General features: G+C 38.5%; 1 pseudogene; it reads right to left on the bottom strand.

Annotated features, from left to right (window-relative positions):
* Positions 1 to 3,866: 3,866 nt before the first annotated feature.
* LOC118011425 lies at positions 3,867 to 4,672 on the bottom strand (annotated as a pseudogene).
* Between the last annotated feature and the right edge of the window lie 19,625 nt (positions 4,673 to 24,297).

The raw sequence follows: 24,297 nt of genomic DNA, 5'->3' as shown, positions 1-24,297 counted from the left end.
CAGGCCTCCCGCTGACCAGGGAGCCCAGTGCAGAGCTCGATCCCAGGACCCTGGGATCCTGACCTGAGCCTAAGGCAGACGTTCAACAACTGAGCCACCCAGGCACCCTGGGGATGGGTATTAAGGAGGGTACTTGTTATGATGAGCACTGGGTGTTGTATGTAAGTGATGAGTTACTGAATTCTATCCCAGAAACCAATATTGCACTGTATATTAACTACCTAAAATTTAAATAAGAAAAAATTGTGGTATAATGTCAAAGAAAAGTAATTGGAGGGAAATTTATAGCACTTAACACCCTTACTAGAAGAGAAGAAAAATTGTAGGTCAAAGATGTCAACCTCCACCTTAGAAAAGCACAAGAAGGCAAAGCAAATTAAAACAAAAAATGTAGGGCTGCCTGGGCGGCTCAGTAGGTTAATTGTCTGACTCTTAATTTTGGCTCAGGTCATGATCTCAGGGTTGTGAGATCTAGCCCCGCATTGGGCTCAGTGATGGGCGTGGAGCCTGCTTAAGAGTCTCTTTCTGCCCCCCCCCAAAATGTAGAGGAAAACATATAATAAAGATCTGAATAAAAATAATAATAGAGAAAATCAATGAAATCAAAATCTGGTTCTTTTAGTAGATGAATAAGATTGATAAAGTTCTAGCCAGATTTATCAGGATAAAAAAGAAAATATACAAATTAAAATATTAGCAATGAGAGACATAATATCTTTACATTTTATATAGATACTAAAAAGCTAATGGAGAAATTGTGAGTAACTTTATGTCAATAATATGATGACTCGGATGAAATGGACACATTTTCAAGGACACAAACTACCAAACCTCATGTACAGTAAACTCAATAATTCGAATGCACATGTATCTAGTTTTCAACAATTGAATTTGGATTTACAAACCTTAGCAGATCTAAATAGATTCCCTGTGGAATTTTGCCAGATATTTGAAGAAGAAATAGTATCGAGTATATAGAAATCCTTCTAGAATATTTATGGAGAGGAAAGAATTTCCACATTGTTCCAGGAGTCCAACATTGTCATGATTCTAAAAGCAGAAATAACACATTATGAGTAAACTGCAGGCCTATATCTCTCCTATATGTGGATGAAAAATTTCTAAATGAAATGTTTGCAAATGAAATCTAACAGTACATAAAAATGATAAGACATCATGAACTGGTGGAGTTTATCCCAGGAATTCAAAGTTAGTTTAGTATTTGAGAGTCAATCCATGTAATTCACTGCATTAGCAGATTAAGCAAGAAAACTGTATGATCGTATCAATTTGTACATAAAAAACAGTTGGTAGAATATAACATCCATTTCTGATAAAACATCTCAAACCAGGGATAGGAGGACATTTCTTCAACCCAATAAAAAGCATCTACCCAGGTAGTATCATCCTTAAGCTGAAAGACTGAATCCATTTCCTCTAAGATTCAGGAGATCCATAGAGAGCAACAATCATTCCCAATAGAGTGAAGGACTGGTACTCATTTCATTCAACCCTCTAGTCCCTACCACATTTCCCAACAATATCTTGCATGTGGTTAATACTTAAGAAAAATATTTTTCTTGTGGTGAGAACTTTGAAGATTTACTCCCACAGTAACTTTCAAATATACAATGCAGATTTATGAACTTCAGAAATGTAATCACCAGTGGAATGTTACATCCCCATGACTTTTTTTATAAATGGAAATTTGTACCTTTTGACCCCCTTCCTGCAACCCCCCTCCCAAGCACCAATCTGTTCTCTAGAAGTTCGGGTTTTCTTGTTGTGTTTTTAGACTACACGCAGAAGTGATATTATATTTTTGTTTGTTTTTTTTTCTGTCTCACTACACTTAGCATAATGCACTCGAGGTCTATCAGTCTTGTAGAAGAAGCCATAACAGATCTCCTGGCTTCTTGTTCAGTACTTCTTCCTCTGCACAATGTTTAAAAAATTGTACTTGCCATACAGCTCCTTGCTCGTAATGTAACACGGTTTGGTTTGGTGTTCGTTTTTATGTGCCGGATTCCTAGACTTACTACAAGGCTGCGCAGGACAGGGTGTGTGTTGAGGTGGCTGGTGTTTCTACCCTCCTGTCTATTCACTCTGTCTTTGTTCTGTCTCCTCTTGTCAACCTCACTGCCTGTTTTGGTAGTACTGCTTTCATTCGTTCTGCTTTTAAAACCAAAAGTTCTTGGGGTGCCTGGGTGGCTCAGTCAGTTAAGCATCTACCTTTGGCTCAGGTCATGATCCCAGGGTCCTGGGATCGAGCCCTGCATCAGGCTCTCCCTGCTCAGTGGGAGCCTGCTTCTCCCTCTCCCTCTGCCTGCCGCTCCCCTTGCTTGTGCTCTAGCTTTCTCTCTCTGTGTCAAATAAATAAATAAAATCTTTAAAAAAATAAATAAAAGCACAAGTTCTTTCTTTTCTGCGTCTAGGTATCTGGGAGTTCCTTTTGGTGTTTATTCTTTTCTGATCACTTCTTTCTCTCCACTAATTGATGGTTATGTGTACTTTGTCTAAAGGACCAAATAATTTCATCTGTGGTGTTTAGTAGTCATAGTGATGATGTGTGCGATCTAGAATAAACCATTGCTTTTTAGTGTTCATATCCCCCCACATAAACAAATAAACATATTAAAGAATACATTGTGTGCCCCTGGCAGATACTTTTTAGAATCTTCATTTTATTTAACATTTTTTACTTTCTCAATATTTTCAATTTATTTAATGTTCCCAAGTCTACTTGTCTTTACATAGGGTAATATCATACTGGCAAGCAAGGCATAAATTGTCCATGTAACTGTAACTTCTTAATTTCCTCTCCTTCTTCTCATCCAACCCCATTTGCAAAAAAAAAAATCAGTAACAGTACTATATATTGCATTCTTTTGTATAGGATTTATTCAGTAGTATGGACAACCAAGCTCCTCCATGGCAGTCAATGGGATAATCAGTGACATTTGCCCATGTTGTCAGGTCAATTTAATTCTTTCATTTTCAAACAACCTTGTCATTTACACAGGTTGGCTCTGATTCACAGGCTATAATAGCCAAGGGGTTGGTTACTTCCATTTGAATTTTTAAAATGCAAATGTAAGGCGCTGAAAGCAGCATGAGGTATGAAAAAGCTTTCCAAGTGCTAGAAGGGCAAAATGCAGAGAGGCACCCACATACACTTATAATGGCCCTAAATACTCCTGTTGCAGAAAGGAAAACGGGAGAGTCCTGAAGTGTTTTGCTGCCTCAGAGAATACAAATGGAAAATCTGTGTCTAATGACTTTTCACTCACAGTGCAGTTCAGCTGGAGGAAAAAAAATTCTTATGTAAGAGGATTTCATTGTAAATAAAATGAATCACTGACAAATTAAAAAAAAAAAAAAGGCACAAAAAGACCTTACTATAAGCAAAGACAAAAAATGGCTCTAAAGATGACCTAGTTTTTTTTTTTTTTTTGGAAGTGTTTGTAGCAAAGATAGAGAACATATGTACTGTTCTCGATGCAGACATAAAGAGCAAGATCCATTAATTTTCCATTAACCTGGTGGGTTTCTAGGTGTGTAATTAATGATCTATCATTATCTGTATCTCCCTGAAGTTCAAAAATTGAGAAAATGTCTGGGTTATTCAGGCCCTAAAGCAGTTTATATGAACTCTACAAAAATTAAGGCAAAAAAAGGTTTTGATTAGAGTATTATTAATAATGGCTTCTGTTCTCCATTTAACCATGCATGTTGGTAGGCAGCATAAGACAGCCATCCAAAATGCTTCATTGGAATTCTTAGTGGACTGAGAATAAACATTTCTTTTTTTTTTGGAAAGACAACGTTTTATTACTTTTACGTACAGAAGACTCAACAGCGTCCACTTAGCCCAGTTTGGTGGCCAGTTCTTTAGCCTTTGCCTTTTCCAGCTTGGCGATGCAGCCACAGACTTCCGATCCAGGACATTGCCTCCCCAGTGGCATTGGATCTCATCATATCTGTCATTGTAATTGGTCCTGATGGCTTCCACCAGCTTTGCCAGAGCTCGTTTGTCTTCCAAGTTGACCTGTGTGAAGGCGACAGTGGTGCAGGTCTTCCTGTGGACCAGACGCCCCGGCCTGGCCTTCCCCTTGAAAATGCAGTAGGGAACCCCCATCTTACGACACAGGGCAGGCAGGAAAACCACCAGCTCAATGGGATCCACATCATGTGCAATCACTACCAGCTGAGCCTCCTTGTTTTCCACCAAGGTGATGACAGTGTTAACCCCAGCTCGAAGGACAGGTGGCCTCTTAGTGGGAACATCCCCTTTGCCTGCAGCTTTCTCCTTGGCCCGGGCCAACAATCTCTGCTGCTTCTCCTGCTTTGTCTCTAGTCTGTTCTTGTGGGCCAGCTTAAGCAGTTGAGCAGCTGTCTGGCGGTCCAAGGCCTGGGTGAACTGGTTAATTGCGGGAGGCACTTTTAGACATTTATAGAGAATAGCCCTTTGCCGTTGCAGCTGGACATAGTGGGGCCATTTGACAAAGCGAGTGAGGTCCCCTTTGGGCTGGATGTCCTGTCCGATGCCAAAATTCTTGGGCCTCTTCTCGGACAGGGGATTGACCGCCTTCTTGGTCTTCCGCTTCTTCACAACAGCAGGCACCGGGGCCACCTTCTTCCCCTTCGCCTTCTTCCCTTTCGGCATCTTGGGTTGCTGGAGGAGAGAGGAGAATAAACATTTCTATATTTCACATTAAAATGTTACCTGATTTGCATTAAAGTGTTACCAAGAATTTCATCTCCACAGGAAAAATAAAAATATAATGTGCTGGGGCGCCTGGGTGGCTCAGTCATTAAGTGTCTGCCTTCGGCTCAGGTCATGATCCCAGGGTCCTGGGATCGAGCCCCACATCGGGCTCCCTGCTCTGCAGGAAGCCTGCTTCTCCCTCTCCCACTCCCCCTGCTTGTGTTCCCTCTCTCGCTGTGTCTCTCTCTATCAAATAAATAAAAAAATCTTAAAAAATATATATATAATGTGCTTATTTTATTTATGACAAATAATTAAGGCAATTATAAGATCTCAGCTTTCTCTAGGCTGCTTTATGAAACTAGAAATTGTTCCATAGATATAGTAAAAATGGACCTCAGATGGTTTCTGTCCCTAGTAAGTGGAGAAACCTTGTAGTTTTAGCTGATGCAACAAGATGTCTTAACCTCTCTGAATTTAATATTCTCAATCTTTGTATGTGGGGAAAATGTTTGGAGATAAAGGCAAAAGAAAAAATAAATTTCCTTACTACTTACAGTCCGTTGACAAGTCCTTGAAACAGGCAGAGTGACCTTCCCCTAGCAACTCAGCTGCCTCGATGTTAATACTTTGCTAAGGGCAAAAGGCAATCTTAGCTTAACATTATCCCGACCCCCCAGGATCCTGTAAGTCTACCTTAACATAAAAATTCCTTTGGAATCTTCCCTTATCTCTAACCCCCAAGATGTATGTTGGCAATCATCCTTCAAGCATATGACTCACCGATATACATCTGAAGGGTCTCATGACTAGGGTTTTATTAGACAGTAATAAATGACATTTTCCTAACAGTAGCTAGCCCCTTCAAGGTCCTGGAAACCTTATTTCCAAAATTCCTTAGAGACTTATGCTCTCCCTAACACCCTCCCAACTTGCAAGTATATATTGGATCACTCCTCACGACCCCGGTGCAGCTCCTTCTGCCCACGGGTCCTGTCCCCAGTGCTTTAATAAAACCACCTTTTTGCACTGATGACATTCCAAAAATTCTTTCTTGGACATCGGCTCCAAACCCCAACCATTTCCTTTATCAGTACTGCTCTTACTCATCACTAAGGTAGGGTGGAAGAAAGAATATGGTAAGGTTTACGAACACTGTTATGGTTGGCGCTGAATACTTTCAATTCTCTGGGTGCTGAAATGGTCAATGGTGATTAGGTATAGATCAGAGTTGACCCACCATGAAGCCTCCTAGAAACTCTGTCACGTACCCTCTTCTCTGTAGGGTAAGTGTAGAGCCTGCAGCTTGAAGTTGATGAGTTTTCTTTGTAAGGAGCCCAGATCCATTTCTTACTCTATCCAGCCCTGGTAATCCTTTACCCATATCTAACTTTAAATAGAGTTCATTTGCTTTCTTTTCAGGTCTGTGTACTTTTCAGCTCTCTCTTATTTAAATACCTGGCTATGTATATGGGATCCATCAGGTTATGAAAAGTGGAAACGCCTTTGTTTGCTGAAATAGACTCAGGAAAACGAGTTATTTGGTGCAGCTCTGCCATATACTCCATTTCTACTTCTGTTACAGATCTTAGACTAGCATGTTTCTGGTCTACCATTCGTGTACCTGTCCGAATCCTCCGCTGGATTGTAAGTTCTTTGGAGGCCACATTGGTGTCTTAGTTGTGTGACCTTTAAAGTTGAACTCAATACCTGACACAAAACAGATAGAACAAATGTTTGTTGATTCAGTAATTTACAAAGACTCTCCTCTTTAAGAGGTAGATGATATGTTTTTTTGCCTGTCAAATGAGCAGACATCAAGAAGAATGATAATTCCAAGTACCGGGGAGACGGCAGAGGAACTAGGTAGCTGTATTAGTATTTACACTGTCCTTAAATTATTTTTAATGGCAGTTGAGTATAAATCAGGCAATGTTCATGGAATGCATTTGGACAATGTGTTTTAAAGTCTTAAATATTTTCATGCCTTTTGACCCTTCACTTCTAGAATTTCTTTCTTTGGAAAACAAATGGTTGCTGTAATTTAGCTATAAGAATCATCATAGCAGGCTTGAATATAATAGGAAAAGTAAACAACCTCAATATCTAATAATAGGAAAGCAGTTAAATAGACCTGTGTAATATGCATACATTTGCAACTACTAAGAAACAATGTTTCTTTATTAAGAAACACCTTTATTAAGACTGAAAGAATGTTCCCTGTAGACTTGAGTTGGGGAGAACAGTTTTCACTTCCATTTTTTTTAAAAGATTTTATTTATTTATTTGACAGAGAGAGACAGAGCAAGAAAGGGAACACGAAGAGGGGGAGTGGGAGAGGGAGAAGCAGGCTTCCTGCAGAGCAGGGAGCCCGATGTGGGGCTCCATCCCAGGACCCTGGGATCATGACCTGAGCCGAAGGCAGACCCTTAACGACTGAGCCACCCAGGCGCCTGCATGCTTCCATTTTTAATACACATCTCTTTTTCTATATATCTATACTTATCTATACGTAAGGACTGAATAGCCATATGCCAAAATGTTAATAATGTTTATTTTGGAGTGGCTTAATTATATATGTTTTAAATTTTCTTTTACTCTGCTGATTAGTGTCCTCTTTACTGAAGTGAATGTTTAGCACTTGCCTTAAATTTGTTTCTAACTGAATACAAGGAAGGTAGGGGAAATGATTGAACAAATGAATAATTACAAAATACTTATTAACAGTTTCATGCTGATTCCATTCCTGATGGCTTAGCCCCAAGTCAGTGAAGTGCAAATGAGAATATGAATTTTAAAAAGGGTAATAGAGGTCATCCTGGTTTTCCATTTTAAAGAGAACTGACACGGAAAGAGGACACTGTTTTGCATTTTGGGTAAAGAATATTTGGCAAGAAAATGACTAAATATGTGGCAAAAATGTTATTAAACATATTTTTAAGCAATTAAAAGAATTTTTATTACCCTGTTATTTGGAAATACCCAGTGATTTTCAAAGAAAAATATCTTTAGGTAACCAGATTGTCTTACACTTTTCCGCTTTGAATGTCAATCTTTTTTTCTTAAGATATGAAAGTCTGGTTTTAATATCAGACAGAATATGCAGAAAGAACCAGCATGATAATTTGAGTATGGCCTGCTCAAAACACATATACACATTCTTTGCTGAATGATTTAGTCTACTGATGTCTTTTTAAAGATTTGAAGACTATGGGTGATCCTATAATAACAGTGCCAACTTTCTTTATTCAAAGATAAAGCTTCACTGTTTTGTTTCCCAGAAATTCCACGGAAAAACAATGTTGAGCACTTTGGCATCTGCTTTAAAGCAGATCTGCATCACTTCTTAGGAAGTGAGAATTTCAAAGAAACATAATTTCCACTGCCAGAGGGGAGAGGGTTTGTGATAAGGGAGGGACTGGGAGACACCTGCAGCGTTGAGAAGTGTCTGTCGAGAAGAATGCTGCACCTGGCATCTTGCTCTAATATTTCTCTGTTCTGTAGAAGCCAGTATAAGATAGGTCCATCTGGATTTAGGTACTAGTGTGTCCAGGGGATTTTATAACAAAGGTGAGTTGCCTATGTAGTAGCCCTGTTATGGTGATTTCAAGGGCAAATTCACATTTGAATAAATGCAGATTCAGAGCAGCGAATTTCCTTTTATCGATTTGCTTCCTTCCATCTTTTTCCTTCTCATTGTTCTTTCTCCACCCGTCCCCTGCAGCGGTTTATTATACTGACGTGAGCATCAGTGGTTGTGTGGATTACATCCCCCACTGATGAATGCTAAGGGAATCAGTTTGTATTTCCTTAGGTGCCAAATGACCTGCAGAATGCAAAACTTATAAAGTAGACCTAAAGAAACACTCAGGGTCCTGTCACGTAATCGAAACAAATGTATTTTCTCCTTGAATTATTGAAATGATCAGAATTATATATCCTGCTTTATTATTTTTCATGGTACTTAACTACCTCTTGGCAGAGTCTATATTCAAAAAAATTTGTATTTGTTGTTGTCTTTTTCTTCCCTCTAACATGTAAACTATGTGAATAAAAGGAATTTGTCTTGTCCTCTATTGTATCAGCCGCCCTTAAAAGATCCTGGCTCATAGTAGGTGCTCAGTAAATACCTGTTGAATTATGTTGATTTTCCATGATATTTTCCTTGTATGGATAATAGTAGACCTATATTTATGTTTTTGATTGGACCATCCTTTTAAAGTTTTACCAGAAGGTTCACGCTGTAATCACTTTTAAATTCTGAATACTTAATCTGTCCCATTTGATGGTAACTCAGTGGTTAGAAAATGGTGCACATGGGGCGCCTGGGTGGCTCAGATCGTTAAGCATCTGCCTTCGGCTCAGGTCATGATCCCAGGGTCCTGGGATCGAGTCCCACATCGGACTCCCTGCTCCTTGGGAGCCTGCTTCTCCCTCCTCTTCTCTCTCTCTCTCTCTCTCTCTCTGTCTCTCATGAATAAATAAATAAAATCTTTAAAAAAAAAAAAAGAAAGAAAATGGTGCACATGACTGTAAGGTTTGTGTTCTGCTTCATTTTTCCAAATATTTATTGACCGCTTGCTATATTTCTGTTCATGTGCTCATTGCTGGAGATGGGTACAATATAGTCCTTGATCTAAATGAGCTCATTGTCGAAGAGACAGCCTTGTAAAGAAGTGATGTTGATCTCATACACTATGTGTGAAAATCGAGGGCCATGGTCATTCAAAGGAGGATGTGATTAACTCCAGTGGTTGGGAATCAAGATTGAAGTCATGGTCCTTTGCCTTCAAGGCATTCACAAACAAGGAAGGAAGATAGACACATAAATAGTATAATTTACTGTATCTTGTGTTAGAGATACAAATCAACTAACAAGACCACTTCAAGAAACTAACAGTTCTGCTTAAGGCATTAGGATAAGCTTTTATGGAATAGTTGGTATTTACATCGGGCCTTGGAGTCCCTAGGCACAATGGGCATGGAGGGTGGAATGGATTTGGGGTAAGAGCAAGTGCACAGAAATTAGAGTAGCTGAAATGCAGTAGAACAGAAAGAAGGTCCAGAAATTAAAGCCAGAAGAGTAGAATCCAGATTACGAACTATATGGAATCCTATGTTTAGGAACCTATACAGTAGACCATAAATAATTGTGATATTGATTGAAGACTTAGGTGTTCCTGTTTCTGTCTGGTCTTAGTTCCATGGGCTAACTTTAGCAGTGTTCATCCCCGGTTGATATAACTCTGGGAAATAAAATTTCTACCAGCAAGGCCCAGAGAAATGTTGAAAACTCAACTTATTAATGGACAATGATAAATATTTCGGTCAAAAGGGTTGGAATACTTGTTTCATCTCTTATTTGGAAAATCACAATTGGAGCACAATTAGATGAATGAGAAGGTAAAGTGAGTTGTTGTCATTAAGAAGACAAATCTGTGGAGGCATCCAGCTGGCATGGTCAAAGCACACAACTCTTGATACCGGGGTCGTGAGTTCGAGCCCCCCATTATGTGTAGAGATTACTAAAACACAAACAAAAAACCTCCCCAAAAACAAACCAAAAAAACTCCACTTAAGAACGAAGTCAAATCTGTGCTAACCAAGTGAACCAAATGCTCTTCTTACAAAGTTGTGCCTGGCTCACAAACCCAGCCAGGTATCTGAAGGAGGCTTGATCTGACTTTGAATTGTGTTAAATGACTTTACCTGATTCGCAGCCTCCCGATTTCTCTCTGGTACCCAATTCAAGAATGTACACTGCATTGCTCTATAATTCAGAAAGACTTTCAAACATTACTCACTCTTATTGCTTTGTATAGAAAATTCCCACTAGGGCTATGAGTGGACCCAGGGTATTCATCCATCAGTTCTTTTAATTTCCTCTCAACGTTGTGCTTTAAGGTAAGAAAAACGAAATATCAAGTAAATAATGATAATGTCCACCATAGCCAAAACATCTATCTTTGACTTTGAAGTGTAAAAACAAGAATTTACCTATTATTTCATGGAATTAAGGACCCCAAACTGAAATCAATACATGGTAAAATTTAACAATGGCAACAAAAGTCCATTCAATAATTCCAAATGCAGCCAATCTACAGAATATGTCAGGACATGGGAAAATAATAACTCTAGAAGTAACTATGAGGGAGAGGAGTGGAGGGAGGGAAGGAGAGATAACAGAGAGGTTAGTAAGTTGGAGGGAAGAGGAATCATGCTCACAAAAGCAGATCTCACTTTCAACTTTGTCATGGGCTACTTGAGAGAAGGTACGTCAAAAACAACCATTTGAAGCAAGAACTTTGTGGCTACTCTTGATAGATTTTTTTTTCTTCTTTCATTCCTGCCATCTGTTTTGTGAAGGATAAGCTGAAGTGCAACATCACCGAGAGGAGGAGTAGGTATTTGTTGAAAATTTGCAGGAGGAACAAGGAAAGAAATGTTCTCTATCCTTCCAAGATCATGCAACATTGCCTCAAGTCTATAAATGTTTGGAAGCCACATTTATGTGGGAAGTTTTGAATAGCCTTTTTTGGCTGTGTAAGAAACGTCCTCTTAACTAGGTATTTTTCAGCTCATCTGACGTTTATTACTTAGTCTGACATTATTTGAAATACCCCGAAGGAAAGATGAATGTGGGATCTAATTCAGAGTTCTCAGAGGAATGGAAAGGCATTTTGACCCCCTTCTAGACCATTCTGGCCTTGGTTTTGTCTTCTTTCTTTTAACTTAGCCTCTGGTTATTGAGCTCATTCTGCACCCAGTAGCATGGTTTATTTTGAGTTTCATTAAGAAAGTGACTGACAATTAAAAACAAAATCTTCAATGTTGGATGACTTTTGTATATTGGAGCTGCTGGAAAGGAAGCTTGAGACATGGAGAAACCACATTGGAAAGTTTAATGTGGGACTATGTGAAGCAAATGTTTTTGTAATTCATGTCCATGGCTCCCAGTGGTTGGATCTTCCCCACTGTGCTGTATACTTTCCTGTACAAGCATTTGATCATTTATTCAACAAACCTATATTAACAAGGGCTCACCTTTTATTAGGGAACTGGAAATACACAAATGAATAAGGTGTTACATCCTCTCTTACGGAGCTGATGGCATCAGAGGGAATATAGAGCAAAAAACCGGCAATTATAATTCATAAGCATAAGAGCTTTGATAGGCATATACAGAGAGACAGGATTCTATGAAGACACATAGGAAGACACTTAAATTGTCACCGGAGGCTTTATGAAAGAAGATAAAGCTTGAGTTTGTAGGGTAGGAAAAATAATTTGCCTTTTACCCTTCTAGGCTCTTGGCTGATATCCCCCTGTAATAAAAGCCAGATTAATAGGAAAAGAACAAACAGAAGTTGAATAACATGTATACCTCCTGTGTACAAGGGAGATACCAGAAAAGCTGATTTAACTCCCCAAAATGGCCCAAGACATCACCTTAAATAGTATTGCCATCAGTAAAGAAAATAAGATGTTGGGGTTGGGGGGCCAGTTATGGGAGGTTTTCAGGCAAAGACCCCTAAACAAGGGTTAAGTTGTTATGCAGATTTAAGTCCCTGCCTTTTCTACTGATAAGAGTTTCTAGAGATTTACTCCTTCTCCTTCTCCTAGTACAGAGAGGAATACATCCTTACAGATGGAGGTTTTCCTTATATCTACTAGGTTTTCGGTGCTTTTCCTGTGTCTGCTGTTTCCTAAGAATAACCAGCTGAAGGAAATGCAAACTGTACTTTTTACGATGAGATATCACCTTGCACCAGTGAGAATGGCTAGTATCAAAAAGACAAGAAATCACAAGTACTGGGGAGGATGAGGAGAAAAGGGAACCCTCGTGCACTGTTGTTTGGAATGTAAATTGGTACAGCCACTGTGGAAAACAATATGGTGGTTCCTCAAAAAATTGAAAATAGGAATACTGTACGATCCAGTAATTCCATTTCTGGGTATTTATCCAAAGGAAATGAAAACACAAATTTAGAAAGATATATGCACCCCTATGTTTATTGCAGCATTATTTACAGCAAAGATAAGGAAGCAACCTAAGTGTCCATCAAAAGATGAACGGATAAAGAAATGGTGGTGTGTGTGTATATATTCCATTGTGTGTGTGGCGGGGGGGGGGGGCGGTGTATATCAGCCATTAAAAAGAATGAGATCTTGCCATCTGTGAAAGCGTGGATGAATCTAGAGGTTATTACACTAAGTGAAATAAGTTAGACAGTTTAGCAAACTGTTTCTTAGGATGGGAAGAATTTCTCTTGGTCTCCTGCTTTATCCATTACTTTCTTTTACTTTCAGAAAGTAACAATTTCTCGTTTGGCAAATATTGAGACTAGTCCCCATTTTGAACCTGTTGCATCCTTAGATCCTTCCGCCCAATTAGCTAATTAAGAGTTATACATAAACAGTCAAGAGCAAAATCATGAAAGTTCCACTTCAATAATTTGTGAATAGTCATCTTATGGCACTGGCATTTGTTTTGACAAGTGAAATTGTGTCCAAAACACAGAGACAGAGAAATATAAATACCATATGATTTCACTTATATATATAATCTAAGAAACTAAACAAAGAACAAAAGAGGAATAGATTCACAAATCTAGAAGACAAACTGGTGGTTTCCAGAATGAGAGATGAGCAAACTAGGTTAAGAGGATTAAGAGGTACAAACTTCCATTTAGAAATTGATGAATAAATAAAGTCCCATGGATAAAAATTATAGGGAATATAGTCAATAATATTGTTATAACTGTATGGTGGCACGTGGTACTACATTTATCATGATGAGCATTTCATAATGTATATAGTTGTCAGCTCACGATGTTGTATATTTGAAACTAAGATAATAATGTATGTCAAGTATACTTCAAAAAGGAGGAAAAAAATTCTCGGTCTTCCCAAAAGCTAGTGAAGAGAAATGGGTTGTAGAATCAACAATAGATCACAACAGCATGAGTAAACAAGTATGTAAAGCTATTTCTTACAAGAAAAAAAACCAAACAAACCAAGTGGCTCAAAATAATTCTTATGTCAAAGATTGGGGTAGTATATTCTGCTCCCCTTCAAGCTGAATCAGGAAATTCAGAGTGAAAAGGATTGTCCAGGTAGAAGAAATTACATATGTCAAAGCATGGACATATATAGGGAACTGTTAATATAGTATATGACTGGAGGGTAGGGGGTGTTGAAAGAGGGTCTCGGGAAATGAGGTCAAAGATATAGACAGGAATTAGCATGTCACGTGCTGGTTTGGGGAGTTTAAAATAAAGTCACACATCTATTTTATTTCCAGCAGTAAGTCTTTGTAGGTTTTCAGCGGTGTATATACCCCGCTTTTCATCTAGCTTCCCTATAGTTGCTGCCTTTTATATAGTGCTTATTAGCTTTATTGACTTTGAACCTACTGTCAGGCTAGTGGACTGAAAGAATAGCCCTGAAAGAGCTCAGGTAATGGGATTAATGAGTCTAGATAGGAAAATATTCTTTGTGTCCTTAGTTTGAGACCCCAAGAAATGGTCTGCCATACTGAAGTTTCTGTTAAGGGTTAGTATCGAGGTACTGATACATTTCAGCCTAGGAGGTATGGGTGAATGCCCTTCTTGGTGAGTTGACTCACGATCCTGGTTTTGTTTTTTAGTTTTTCAGAACAAAATCTCGTTAGATCAGTTTACCCATGCTAATCAAAGTCCCACAGATCAGATATTCCAAACATACATTTTCTTGATTTATGATAAAGACTGTATCCGGCTGTATACCTGTTTGGAAAGTTTACTCTGGAGGTCAGATGGTATGTCAGAATATTACTTTGAGAATACAGAGTTAGAACAAAGGGAATGTGATGTTCTCCGTGGACATTTCCATCACGCTAGGGTGGTGTGACAGATTGTCCTTCTCCACTCCTGAAATAATAATCTCCAGAGAATTGGTACTTGTTTTTAGAATCAGAGCACTGATTCTCCTGGGCAGAGCATACTGACATATTCTCACACTATGGCTCTCCCTAGAATCCATGCAAACGCCATCCCATCCCCACTTTTATGACAGGGTTTGTCACAGCCTAGTTTACGTTAATCCTAGTTTGGTCTGCATGGAGACTGAGTTGACATTGAACATTCATCAGCAGCATATTTGCAAACTGTTTCTTAGGATGGGAAGAATTTCTCTAGGTCACCTGCTTTACCCATTACTTTCTTTAACTTTCAGAAAGTAACAGTTTCTTGCTTGACAATTATTGAGACTAGTCCCCATTTTGAACCTGTTGCATCCTTAGATCCTTCTGCCCAATTAGCCAATTAAGTTATACATGATCAATCAAGAACAAAATCATGAAAGTTTCACTTCAATAATTTGTGAATAGTCATCTTACGGCACTGGCATTCATTTTGACAAATGAAATTGTGTCCAAAACACACACACAAATATTAAAGCAGGTCTCTGAGGGAACTCCAATCTATTTTTATCTTCTCATTTTAGATGGGGAAACTGATGCTCACAGAGGGTGAGAGATTTTCCCAGGCAGCTCAGCTTGTTGGAGGCAGATTGAGGACTAGAAGCTGATTCTCCTGATTCCTAGTTCAGTGCTATTTTTACTCTACCACTTAGTACTCATAAAATATGTACAAAGATAAGTATGGAGAAGCAAACTGGTTTCTGCATTGAATGATCTCTGCAACGTACTCTTTGACAATTCTGACTAGAAAATCCCCATTGAAATCTTCAAACACTCTTTTGATGGACAAAAAAATGAGCGATGGCAGGGATCATTTTTGCTGTTGGAAATTTCCACTAGTGCCCCTGTACATTGATGTATTTTCTGACCCTTTTTTCTTATTCAAACAGCCTATTTTGGTGCCATTTACTTGAAAACACACTCATGCTTTTAAAAATTGAATGTTAATTGAATGGAGCACTGGGTGTTATACGCAAACAAAGAATCATGGAGCACTACATCAAAAACTAGTGATGTAATGTATGGTGATTAACATAACATAATAAAATAAAATTTAAAAATTGAATGTTAAATATCATGTACATAAACATAGAATATTTATTGAATATTATGAATATAGTATACTTCTGCCAGAAATCCTGGGCAGTGTAATATAGCATGAATACATTTGTTTGTGTGGAGATGGTTGGCACTTGTTGGGAGTATTTTTATTGCTGTATGAGAACAGTATGAGCTGTATGCATTTCCAGGGCTCTTACTATATCAGAGATATTTTATTCTTGTTTAGGTTTTATAACTTGAGCTGGCCTTGATAACTAGGTAGGGCTGACTCAAGAAGATAGGTAGAAGATTCTCAGGAGCAGTTTGGATTTCCCTTTGAGTGCAGTGGTTATCTTTCCTGGCTGACTATTCATCCAAAATGGGAACTGTCAGGTGATGGAGAGCTGGCTCTTGGATGTTTGGTTTGGGTGAATGGCAAGTCCTAGCTCCTGTTTGGGTCTCAACGTCCATCTCTGGAAAATGAGAAGGATAAAATTATCTCCTAGGTCCCTAGCAGTTCTGACATCATATAATTATTTGATTCTTTAATTTTTCTGTTAATATTGAGTGCTTGATCATTCAGGATCTGTGAAAGATCTAGCATCTAAGCCGTGGTACACTGTATGCTACCTAGGCTAGGGTTTCTAGCTCTTTCTTTTCAGCCTAGACCTGTACCCTTCTCCCAGACCTACCACTCTGGTCCATGAAAATAACTACCTGTGTGTATTCCATTGCATCCATAGCTCTTGCCTTTTTTCAATTAAGTTTTAAATTTTAATTCCAGTATAGTTAACACACAGTGTTTCTATTAGTTTCAGGTATACAACATAGTGATTCAACAATTCTATACACAACTCAGTGCTTATCTGATTAGTGGACTCTTTAATCCCCATCACCTATTTTACCCATCCCCGCACCAAACCTCCCCTCTGGTAACCATGAGTTTGTTCTTTATAGTTAAGGGTCTGTTTCTTGGTTTCTCTCTCTCTTGCTTTCTTTTTCTCTCTTTCCTTTGCTTGTTTCCCCCCGCTCTAATTCCACATGAGTGAAATCATATGGTACTTGTCTTTCTCTGACTTATTTCCCTTGGATTGTCCTCTCCAGCTCCATCCATTTTGTTGCAAATATCAAGACATCATTCTTTTCGTGGCTGAATAATATTTTATATATATATATATATATATATATATATATATATATATATACACACACACACACACACACACACACACATATCACATCTTCTTTATCCATTCATCAATTGATGGACACTTGGGCTGCTTCCATAATTTGTCTATTGTAAATAATGCTGCAATAAATATAGAGGAGCATGTATACCTCTGAATTAGTGTTTTTTGTGGGTTTTTTTAAATACTACCTAGTAGTGCAATTACTAGATCATAAGGTAGTTCTATTTTTAACTTTTTGAGGAACCTCCATACTGTTTTCCACAGTGGCTGCACCAGTTTGCATTCCCACCAACACTGCAGGAGGGTTCCTTTTTCTCCACATCATCGCCAACACTTGTTGTTTCTTGTGTTTTTGATTTTAGCCATTTTGACAGGTGTGAGGTCATATCTTATTTGTAGTTTTATTTGCATTTCCCTGATGGTCAGTGATTTTTTAACTGGATTATTTGGGTTTTTTTGGTGTTGAGTTGTATAAGTTTTTTTCTATATATTTTGGATATTAACCCATTTTCAGGTATGTCATTTGCAAATATCTTCTCCCATACAGCAGTTTGCCTTTAAGTTTTCTTGGTTGTTTCTTTCGTTGTGCAGAAGCTTTTTATTTTGATGTAGTCCTGATAGTTTATTTTTGTTCTTTCCCTTATCTCAGGAAACATTTCTCAAAAAATGTTGTTACCGCTGATGTCAGAGACATCACTGCCTATGCTCTCTTCCAGGATTTTTATGGTTTCAGTCTCACATTTAGGTCTTTAATCCATATTGAGTTTTTGTATATGGTGTAACAATGTGGTCCAGTTTCATTTCTTTGCCTGGAGCTATCCAGTTTTCCCATCACCATTTGTTGAAGAGACTTTTTTCCATTATATATTCTTGCCTCTCTTTTTGAAGCTTAATTGGCCATATCATCGTGGGTTTATTTGTGGGCAATCTATTCTGGTTCCATTGATCTATGTGTATATTTTAGCACCAGTACCATGCTGTTTTGTTTACTACAGCTTTGACATATAACTTGGTCTGGAATTGTGATATCTCCAGTTTTGTTCTTTCTCAAGATTGCTTTGGCTATTCAGGCTCTTTTGTGGTTCCATACAAATTTTAGGGTTGTTTGTTCTAGCTTTGTGACAACTGCGGTTGGTATTTTGATAGGGATTGAATTAAATCTGTAGATTGCTTTGGGTAGTATGGAACTTTAAAAATTCTGTTCTTCCAATCCACGAGCATGGATTGTCTTTCCATTTCTTTAGAATTTCATCAGTGTTTTATAGTTTTTAGAGTACAGGTCTTTCAATTCTTGGATTAAGTTTATTCTTAGTTATTGTTTTTGGTGCACTTACAAATGGGACTGTTTTCTTATTTGTCTTTCTGCTGCTTCATTATTCATGTACAGAAATGTAACACATTCCTATTTCTATACATTGATTTTGTATCCTGCAACTTTACTGAATTTGTGTATCAGTTCTAGTATTTTTTTTTTTTTTTTGGTGGAATCTTTTGGGTTTTCTAGATATAGTATGTCATCTGCAGATAGTGAAAGTTTGACTTCTTTCTTACTGATTTGGATGCCTTTTATTTCTTTTTGTTGTCTGTTTGCTGTGGCTAGGACTTCCAGTACCATGTTGAAAAAAAGTAGAGAGAGTGGATGTCCCTGTCTTGTTCTTGACCTCAGGGGAAAGCTCTCAATTTTTCCCCATTGAGTATTATGTTCACTGTGAGTTTTTCATATAAGGCCTTTATTATGTTGAGGTATGTTCCCTCTAAACATACTTTGTTGAGGGTTTTTATCAAGATCAAGAGTCTCATGCTCTCCTGACAGCCAACCAGTCCTCCTTTGTCATTGTCTTTTGTTGTAGTGTCTTTATCTGATCCTGGCATCAGGGTAATGCTGACCTGATAGAATGAATTTGGAAGGTTTCTTTCCTCTTCTATCTTTCTGGAATAGTTTGAGAAGAATAGGTATTTCCTCTTCCTTAAACGTTTGTTAGAATTTACCTGTGAAGCCATCTGGTCCTGGAATTTTGTTTGTTGAGCGTTGTTTGATTACTGATTAAATTTCATTGCTGGTCATCAGTGTGCTCACATTTTCTATTTCCTCCTGCTTCAACTTTAGAAGGTTATATGTTTCTAGTAATTTATCTATTTCTTCTAGGTTGTCCAGTTTGTTGACGTCTAATTTTTCGTAATATTCTGTTACAATTGTTTGTATTCCTGTGGTGTTGGTTTTTATTTCTCCTCTTCCATTTGTGATTTTGTTTGAGTTTTCTATTTATTTATTTTTTAAATTAGTCTGGCTAGAGGTTTGTCAATTTCGATCTTTTCAAAGGATCAGCTCCTGGATTCATTGATCTGGTTCTATTGTTTTTAAAAATTTCTATATAATTTATTTCTGCTCGAATCTTTATTATGTCCTCTCTTCTGCTTGTTTTGGATTTTCTTTGTTCTTTTTCTAGTTCCTTTAGGTGTAATGTTAGGTTGCTTATTTGAGATTTTTCTTGTTTCTTGAGGTAGGCCTGTATTGCTATAAACTTACCGCTGCATCCCAAAGGTTTTTGACCACTGTGTTATCATTTTCCTTTGTTTCCATGTAATTTTTTATTTCTTCTTTGATTTCTTGGTTCACTGATTCATTGTTTAGTAGCATGTTATTTAGCCTCCATGTATATGCGCTCTTTCCAGATTTTTACTTGTGGTCGATTTCTAGTTTCAAAATGTTGTGGTCAGAAAAGATGTGTGGTGTGACTTTGATTTTTTCAATTTGTTGACACTTGTTTCGTGGCCTAACATGATCTAGTCTGGAGAATGTTCCATGTGCGCTTGAAAACTGTGTATTCTGCTGTTTTAAGATGGGATGTTTGGAATATATCTGTTGGGCCCATCTGGTCCATCGTGTCTTTTGATTTTCTGTTTGGGTGATTTGTCCATTTATGTATGTAGGCTGTTAATGTCCCCTATTAGTATCGTATTACTATCAATTATCTCCTTTATCTTTTATGTGTTCAAGTGCTCCCATTTTGGGTGCAGAAATACTTACAATTGTTATATTCTTGTTGGATTGCCCCTTTTATTATTATATAGGGTCCTTTGTCTCTTGTTACAGTCTTTGTTTCAAAGTCTCTTTTGTCTGATATAAGCATTGGTACCCTGGCTTTCTTTTGACATCCATTTGCACAATAAGTACTTCTCTACCCACTCAGTTTCAATCTGGAGGTGACTGTAGGTCACCTTTTAAATGAGTCTTTCTTAGAGAACATATAGATGAGTCTTGTCCTTTTATCCACCTTGTCACCCTATGTCTTTTGATTGGAGCATTTAGTCCCTTTTTATTCAAAGTACTTTTTGATAAATATGTTTTTATTACCAATTTGTTATGTGTTTTTTGCCTTTGATCCTTTCTTCTGTCACTCTCTTGCTTTCTTTCATGATTTGCTGGCTTTCTTTAGTGATATACTCGGATTCCTTTCTCTATTTTTTGGCATATCTATTACTGGCTTTTGATTTGTGGTTACCATTAGGTTTGTATATAACATCTGCATATAGCAATCTGTATTAAGTTGATGCTTACTTATTTTGAATCCATTCTTTACTCTCCCCCGCCCCATGTTTTAGGAATATTATGTCATATTTTAACTTCCTTTTATTTTGTGGATCCCTTGACTGATTTTTAGATATAGTTATTTTTACTGTTTTTGTGTTTTCTACTTTTTATATACTCACTTATGGTCTTTTCTTTCCACTCAAGGTGTCCCCTTTATTTTTTATTTATTTATTTTTAAAGATTTTATTTATTTATTTGACTGAGAGAAAGACAATGAGAGAGGGAACACAAGCATAGGGAGTGGGAGAGGGAGAAGCAGGCTTCCCGCTGAGCAGGGAGCCCAATGCGGGGCTCGATCCCAGGACCCTGGGATCATGACCTGAGCCAAAGGCAGATGCTTAACAACTGAGCCACCCAGGTGCCCCAGGGTGTCCCCTTTAATACTTCTTGTAGAGGTGGTTTAGTGGTCATGAAGTCTTTTTGTTTGTCTGAAAAACTCTATCCTCCTTCTATTCTGAATGATAGCCTTGCTGAATAGAATATTCTTGGCTGCCAATTTTTCCCACTCAGCACTTTGAATATATTGTGCTGCTCCCTTGTGGCTTGCAAAGTTTCTGCTGAAAGATCCAATGATAACCTTACGGGGTTTCCCTTGTATGTAACTTGTCTTTTGTTTTCCTCCCTTCCTCCCTTTCTTTCTTCTTCCCTTCCTTCCTTCCTTCCTTCCTTTCATGGGACTTGAACTCTTGACCTTGAGATCAAGAGTCACATGCTCCACCAGCTGAGCCAGCCAGGTGCGTCCCTGTCTTTTTCTGCTTTTAAATCTTTCTCACTACTTCTCACCATTTTAATTACTATATGTCTTGTTGTGGACCACCTTAGGTTGAATTCGTTCAGGGATCTCTGTGCCTCCTTGATCTGGATGTTTCCTTCCCCAAATTTGGGAGGTTTTCAGGTATTATTTCTTGGTATAAATTTTCTGCCACCGTTTCTCTCTTTTCTTCTGGATTCCATATTATGTGAGCATGATTACATTTGATGGACTCACTGAGGTCCCTAAGTGTATTCTCATTACAGGGCCAAGACTGAGGCAGGCCTGATTGGATGGGTGCGGCACAGTGTAAGCAAGTTAGGTTGAATTACAGGCACCTAACTTGTTCCTACATTTTTTTATGCTGGGTAGCTTGAGAGGGAAATGGTGCCTGCTTGCTCCTTTGTTCCTAGAGAAGTCCCTTAGGGAACTCTGAGATTAGTAACTAACTCTCCCTCCCATACGCCTGAGTCATTTTACAAAATGCTGCTTCTAAGATGTGTCTCAGTGGACTGTTTGTGGTGCTGTCTCTTATAAGGGTATGAACTCAGCTTCCTATGGCCCTCTGGCCTCTCCCAGATCCCAGCCAGTGATTTTTAAAGTTCCAGGCTTTAAGTCCCACTGGTTGTAAGAATTCAGGATATTCGGTCCCTCTGATTTTCAAAGCCAAATACTGTAGGGTTTTGTCTTCCCTGGTATGATAGTCTGTTTCTCATCCCTCTGTGCACTCGTGGCTCCTTCTCTCTCGTAGCCAGACTTATGGAGTTTAGCTCCCTACCACATCTCTGTCCTTCCTACCCTCTTCAATGTGGCCTCTTTTGTTTTGCTAGTCTTCATGTAATTTTCTGGTTTATTTGCATCGATATGAATGTTATCTAGTTGTATTCCTGGGACTGTGTGAGTTTAGGGTCCTCCTACTGTGCCATCTTCCTTGGAAGTCGGTAGCTCTTGGCTCTTTTTTTAGTCATTTATTAAATTCTCTTTGACTACTGAGGATCCAATACTATCCTACCTGTTAGAGACACAAAAATAAAAGTTCCCTTCCTTAAGTGGAAGAGAAAAATAAGCAAATAGGTAAGTAGGTAGTGGTAATGCATTGTTAGAAGTGTTCTGGGAGTGGTATGCATGTCAGCCCTCTAGGGACAGAGATGAGTATCTGAGACAGATATCTGTAAATGATTTTTGTAATTATTCAATTTTTGTAAGTAGTCAGCAGTTTGGAATACCTAACTCTAAGCTTGACCTTGGGTAGTTTGGAGAAGATGTACAGAAAGTTTGGGACTTGTGTGTGGCTTGTGTTCCTGTATTACGTTTGTGAGTCAGCTCCTTGGAATGTGGAATACATTTTTCCCACAGAAAACAATGGTATCCATGGTAATTAGGTACCCAGGACAGCCCGTAAAAGCCTATGTAATGCATAATCTGAAGGATCACACTATATTAATAATACCATACATGCTAATGACCATGCAACGCTGTGCTTCTGTGGGAAAATCCATTCCATGTTTCAACCATGGGTCCCAGCAACACAGTCTTTCCCACTGAAGCTTCAATAGTGTGTGAAAAAACCCTTGCTTTGCCATCCCTCTAGATGGTAAACCAGTGGGCTCAATTATTTTCTCAGCTCCAGGTTATTACGAGTGCTACATGGAAGTGGGGAGCGAATATACCAGGAAGGGAGATGGAGGTAAGCAATTCCGCAGGAAAGCAAGAAAGGGCTGAAAAGAAAAGAGAGGCAAGGAAGTGACCAGTTACTTTAGAGAAGCATGAGTTCCCAAGGTCAACATAGGCAGACATAAAGCATAGGTAAGAAAGTACATCCTTACCCAGGATGGTAGGGGGGGAATAAGGGGAGGAGTTATTCTTTATTGAGTTCCAGCTGAGTACTGGTATGCCTTGGACATTTTATACACACTTTTTTTTTAATGATTTTATTTATTTGAGAGAGAGAGCGAGCGTGCGTGAAAGTGGGGGAGGGGCAGAGGGAGAAGCAGACTCCCCGCTGAGGAGGGAGCCAGACACGGCACTGGTTCCCAGGACCCCTGGGATCATGACCTGAGCTGAAGGCAGACGCTTAACTGACTGAGCCACCCAGGTGCCCCTACACACATCTTTTTTAATCCTTAAAACAATTTCTCACTGAGAATCAAAGAAAAGACCTTCCTAGGGTCACGCAGCTAGTAAATGGCATGGCTGGAATTCATAATCAAATTCCATGAAGTTTTTATATTAAACAAGTTCATTAGTAAGTAATATTTGTAAGCTGGGGATGTCACCTCATTTTTATGATGAGAAAACTGAAGCAAAAGCTCTAAGATTCATTCTCTCAAAATATTACTGCTCTAGAAAGGTAGTGCCACCAGAATCATAACCATGGTCTATCCTGACTCGTAGCCCAGTGAAGTTCATTGCATGGAGTACCTTCTGTCAACAAGGTAATGCATGTTTCTCCAAGCTCTGAGTGTACTGTTTAATGCTGTTGTATTTAAATAGCTCATCCTGGTAGACTAAGTCAGCTTAGACTTAGCAATGCAGCAATAAAGATATTAACACAGTATTTTAGAAGAAAATGGAAACTATAATTCTGCCTCAAGGGATCTGAGGAGGCTTGTGAAAGATACGGTGGTAGTATCTGGAGTTGGGCCCTGAAGACTTGATAATAAGCAATAGATAAGCAGACCTGGAGAGAATATATTCTAGGAAAAGTAGCCGATGCATAGTGCCCATTTGTTGTGCACTTAACTTTGTGTTAGTGCCCTAGGTAACACTGGGTGTATGTCTTATGGAAATTATCTTATTTATTCCTCAGTGTAGTCCTATGAAGTGAGTACAATTAATTAACTCCATTTTATAGTTATGGAAATTAAGGCCCCAAATAGGCTATTTGTCTAAATCTACATAGCTAATGAGTGGTGGAATCGAGAACCTACAAATTGAGTCTACACATTTACACTTTCAGTTGAGTCATTTTATGTGCTTTAGTGGGAGTTGGCTGTGTTTCCCTCTAAATTTATACATCAAAGCACCAAGTCCCAATGTGCTATTATTTGGTCA

This window comes from Mirounga leonina, unplaced genomic scaffold (assembly GCF_011800145.1).
Source record: "Mirounga leonina isolate KUSES-001 unplaced genomic scaffold, KU_Mleo_1.0 Mir_101664, whole genome shotgun sequence".
In the NCBI taxonomy this organism is placed as follows: domain Eukaryota; kingdom Metazoa; phylum Chordata; class Mammalia; order Carnivora; family Phocidae; genus Mirounga; species Mirounga leonina.
Note: the sequence above shows the minus strand (reverse complement) of the source record. Positions and strands in the feature narration are given on the sequence as shown.